This window comes from Nicotiana attenuata, unplaced genomic scaffold, assembly GCF_001879085.1.
Source record: "Nicotiana attenuata strain UT unplaced genomic scaffold, NIATTr2, whole genome shotgun sequence".
NCBI lineage: Eukaryota > Viridiplantae > Streptophyta > Magnoliopsida > Solanales > Solanaceae > Nicotiana > Nicotiana attenuata.
Window position 1 is genome coordinate 105,903 of NW_017672430.1, and position 5,402 is coordinate 111,304.

Below are 5,402 nucleotides of genomic sequence, written 5' to 3' on the forward strand. Positions count from 1 at the left end.
GCTTAGACTACCTATCTATTAAACCTCCTTTATTTACATATGTGTGCTTAGACTGCCTATCTGTTAAACTTCCTTTTGCAAATGTGTGCTTAGACTGCCTATCTGTTAAATGACTAATTCACATAATTGAGTTCGGTCGAGACCTACTGTTGTGGACCGCGAGGGGTGCCTAACACCTTCCTCTCAAGGTTATTTTGAGCCCTTACCCTAATCTCTGGTAATGCAAACTAGTTATATGAGTTAATTGCTCTAGGTGCCCTAACGCACCTTAATCCGTTAGGTGGCGACTCTTCAAAGTCAAATACCTAATTCCCAAAAGGAAACGAGTTGTTCCCAATGAATGTCGAAACCCGGACTCCGCGAGGAAAAAGGGGGCATGACAGTTTTTATCTCATTGATTCCCAATAAGTAACTTTATAATTTTCTTATTATGGCTTCATCCCAGCCCGTGACGGAGGCCACTTTGTGCGATGCTGAGCAAGATGCGATGGATGCTTATATTCAGGAGCCCGACGAGACCATGGTAAGAAATTTTTTTTTGACTTAACACGTACATTACTAATATATATTTTCATATACTGAGCTGACTTATTCTTTTGTAGGTTGCTGATGGACCGACGACCCCTTTTACCTATCCTGCCAGCACTATTGACGATCATGCTGTAGCGCATCCTCCGATAAAGAGGCGACGTGATGAGGATGATCCTGATAGCGTAGCCGGGTGGGATAGGATGCGCCTTAGGCCAGCGGCTGCATTGAAGCACACAGGCTGTGAGACACATTGATTTTCTTTTTTTTGCATTTTATATACGCTATGTAAATATTATTTTATGTAAATAATAACAGCAATTTTTTATGTTTACATATATGCGCATTATGTTTTTATTTCCCCGTTTCTTCTTTATTTTAACACTACAACACAATCACAAATATAGAAACTTAACATAATTTAAATTCAGTACAACTAATGAAAACACATGACACGGGAAACATAAAGATAAACTACTACACTCAACACATACATGTCATTATTTAGTCACGACCGCCTAGTATTCTCTGCTCCAACCACTTAAATTTCTCTTCCAGCTTATTTTTTTCTTCTTCCACCTCTTTGAGTTTCTCCTTCAACTCCGCAATTTCTCGTTTGTATTCTCGTTCATATTCCCACTATTTTTTGGTCAAATCATGAAGATACTGCAAAGATCGTTTGTAGCATTCCTGTTGATAGGGTTCATCAAGCCATACCTCAAAATTACAAAAATTTCCGTTGTTGCCTCCAAACATGTTCATACACATCCAGTATCTGTGCCCAACTTGATCGTCATCCCAACAGTCCGCCATCATACAGCGTTTGCCACATTGGCACATTGGTACATACATGCGGTCAGACATTTGTTAAAGCGAAAAAAAACCCTGCTTTTATGGAAAGTTTTGCTATTTGTTATGGTTAAGTGCATAAAATAACTAGAATGCGCCCGTTACTTATAGAAAAGGCGACACACAAAATGTAGTATTTAACCGTGCTATATATATTCACACAAAACGTAGTATTTAACCGTGCCATGCTTGGTGTGTTAAAAATTCTTTCTGATACGAAACAACTTTTTCGTAGTCGGGCAACTTTTCAGATCGTCAAGACAACACACAAAACGTAGTATTTAACTGCGCTATATATATTCACACAAAACGTAGTATTTAACCGCACTATGCTTGGCGTGTTAAAGATTCTTTCTGATACAAAACAACTTTTTCGCAGTCGGGCAGCTTTTCAGATCGACAAGATAACACACAAAATGTAGTATTTAACCGCGCTATGTTTGGCGTGTTAAAATTTTTTTTGATACAAAACAGCTTTTTCGCAGTCGGGCAACTTTTCAGATCAACAAGACAACACACAAATCGTAGTATTTAACCGCACTATATATATTCACTTATTTATCAAACATCTTCCTCCTCTGACAGTGTAGTTTTCTAATAAATTTAGAGTGAAACTTGAAAGTGAACGTAAAAATTTTCCGTTTTTTAATCCAACACTATTTTTGATTACATGAACGGGGAGGGGGGGGGGGGCGGGGGGAATTCATTAATTTATTCAACTGAAAAATGTTAAATATCAATAAAATATAACAAGGCTGTGGAAAAATAATTTTATTTGATACATCTTGCGACATAAATAAGTACATACACTTATTACAAAAAACATTACGAAAACAAAACACTACGTGTATCCTTGATAGTTGGGCACATTAGATGAACTTGCACCAGGAGCTGGATTACCAACGCCACCCAAACCAGCTGAAGGACATTTACGACAGTCGTGTCTTGTTTGCGAGCATATGCCACATTTACGCGCATAAACGGTATCACCAACATCTATTTGGTTCTGTATACGCGTTCTCTTTTGCACTTGTGCGCAAATAGATCTTATTACACAACATTTTAAATGGTTCCGACGGCCAATAATGCTCAGCACCCACTAGCTGCAACTGCCCATTATATGTGTTTAAGTATGCAGCAACACTGTATTGCCTATCAACATAGTTGGTTGGCCCTAAACCTGTATGTTGAAAGCACTTCATGGCATGTGAGCAGGACATGTGGTAGATGGACCATTTTCCACAAGAGCACAACCTGCTGTCTTCATTTATGGTGTGTACTATTATTCTCCCGGTGTTGATGAATAGCTGTGCGAACTTCAATAATACCCCGATCGTCATCATACTGTAAAAATGAATGCTAATGTGCTAGCCTCCTGTATTTCTCAAATCTTTTCATCAGAATTGGCATAAATTCAACACCCTTCTCCATTAATTCCGATGCACCTCTATGCCTTTCAACAAACCTCTCCGCCATCTGTTTGAATGTCATCCGGACCATGGCAGTGACAGGCAATCCACGTGCAGACTTCAATAACCCGTTGAAAGACTCCGACACATTTATAGTCAGGGTTCCCCATCGTCTGCCACCATCAGCATGCAATGTCCACTTGTGAAGCTCATGTCGCATCAACCAATTATAGGCACTTTCGTCTAACTACTAGATCGATTCCATGCGCCTCCTGAATTTGCACTGCTGGTGATCAGTTGCAGCCATCCACATTAAATCATGCAAGTCCTTATTGGGATATTTCTTCTGGAAATTGGCCTTCAGGTGCCTCACACAGTAATGGTGGTATGCATAGGATTCCTGCCATTCAGGCAAATGCTCTACAGAACTTAATATACCACCATGCCGATCAGATATTAGACAAATACCTGAACGTTGTTTGACAACGTGCTGCTTCAAGTGGTTCAAAAATAGCGTCCACATCTCTTGGCTTTCATTGGCACAGATGGCAAAAGCTAGTGGAAATATTTGTCCATTGGCATCTACTGCAACAGTGATTAACAGCTTAATATCATATTTTCCATAGACATGAGTACCGTCTATGGAAATTACCGGACGGCAATGCACAAAACCATCAATTGCTGGTTTAATTGCCCAGAACACGTATCTGAATATATATTCTGGTATTCCTGCACTCTGCTCAAGCTTCCATTCAACAACAGTCTCGAGGTTAAAGTGTTTCAGTGCGTCCATGTACCAGGGTAGAGATGCAAATGACTTATCCCAGTCACCACAAACAATTTAAAAGGCACGTTTGCGCCCGAGATATGCCTTTATTTGGTAATAGTACACCCATATTCCTGGTGGATAGATGTAATACACTCTTTGATCTTGTACCTAATGAACACTTCCAAGTGTGGAATCAATTGAAGAGAAATCAAGTCGACATCCAAGTTGAAGTGATTCCCATCGAATGTGTCCATTTCACAAACATGGGTGCCAATATATTTACCCACTTTCCACAATCCTCTTTCCTTCTTGGTCGCACGCAGCATCCAGTGACAACCCGTAAACCATCTACGACAAACAACCTTGTATACCTCCGGACTTGACTCCCATACTATCATCTCACAACACTCTCTTACGCTGTACATTTTACAAGCCCTGGATAGGCGAGCTTTATCGGGAAAAAATATGCCCTTTGCCAGCACCGTTGGTCTAGACTCATCCCACATTGCTGACCGAATTTCGTCAAGATCCCTTGTGAGGGCATCCACATCCGGCATACTTGGCAAATTATCAAGGTAGGGAATATGCCTTGAATGAAACGACACGTGAGACTCGTACACTCTTGGTCTAACAGGAGGTGGAGCATGCTCCATCGTCAGCTCAGGTTCGACATTCACTTCCTCCTCATCATAACCCTCGTCAGGGAAGGGTGTGTCATCTCCAGACTCATCGGCGTTGTTGTCATAATCACTATTATCTTCCTGACTCTACGCATCTGCCAAATCCCGAGTAAATACGTCGTCTGTGGGAAACTGAGTGAGGTTAGGACCATCAAGTTGCTCGTTTTCACTACACAAACAACAAAATGATAAGCTACTCAAATTGATAAATACTTTACATATAGTTATATCACTTCACTTACAAGTCGTAATGTGTTGACATTCCATGATGGATATTACCCTATTGGTGATGACTCCCGGATGGACCACCGTGATCCAACACACCAAAACTACGCATATTCCAACTGGGCGTGGGGTCATAACTTGTAAAATTCATATCTGGACGGTGCCTTCTGTGAAATATATGAGTGTTAATACAAATTCAATACAACAAAAATAAACATCGTAACACAAAGGAAAATTGAAGTTCACCAGTCGTCTTGTGGATTATGTAAAGTAGGAGAGAAATTATTTCCTCGCTCCTCGTTCGCCCGTGGAGATAAGTTTAGATCCGGCCAAACTCTTTCAGCCGGAACCTGTTGGGCTAAACTGCTCCAGAATAACCACCCGATGATTGAGGGTTATCCCTGCTTTGTGCAACATCATTATTGTGAACGTCTTCAACCTTCACGTACATTTCCAACATTTTTATCAAAATAAGTTACTAGTATTCATCCGGAGTCCCCAAAAAATCTCTCAGAGTTTCATCATCCTCGATGTTAAACTCAGCGTAACAAGCAACCTCTTGCAGAGTCACAGAATACGGATATCTTCCGGTTATTTTAAGATTCACCGAACGTTTGCTCAACCTCATTTTATTGCATAACAACGATACCAGTCTATCGTACTCCATTGTAAGTGAAAACTTAATATGACTCCGTGGAGATAAATTATAGCTCATTGAGTTATTTGCCACCAAAACCTCACCCCCCTCCCCCACCAATATAATGTAACCCTTACTTTTCGCTCTTCAGACATTATGAAAAAGCTTGAGAATTTAACAACAAGAAAAATTTATCACGAATTTGGAGTATTTCTGAATGATTTTTCTCAACACCCTTAACGCCTTTAAATAAGGCAATGCCCAATCTGGGGGGGGGGGGGGGAGGGTCAATTTTGGTAAGTAAA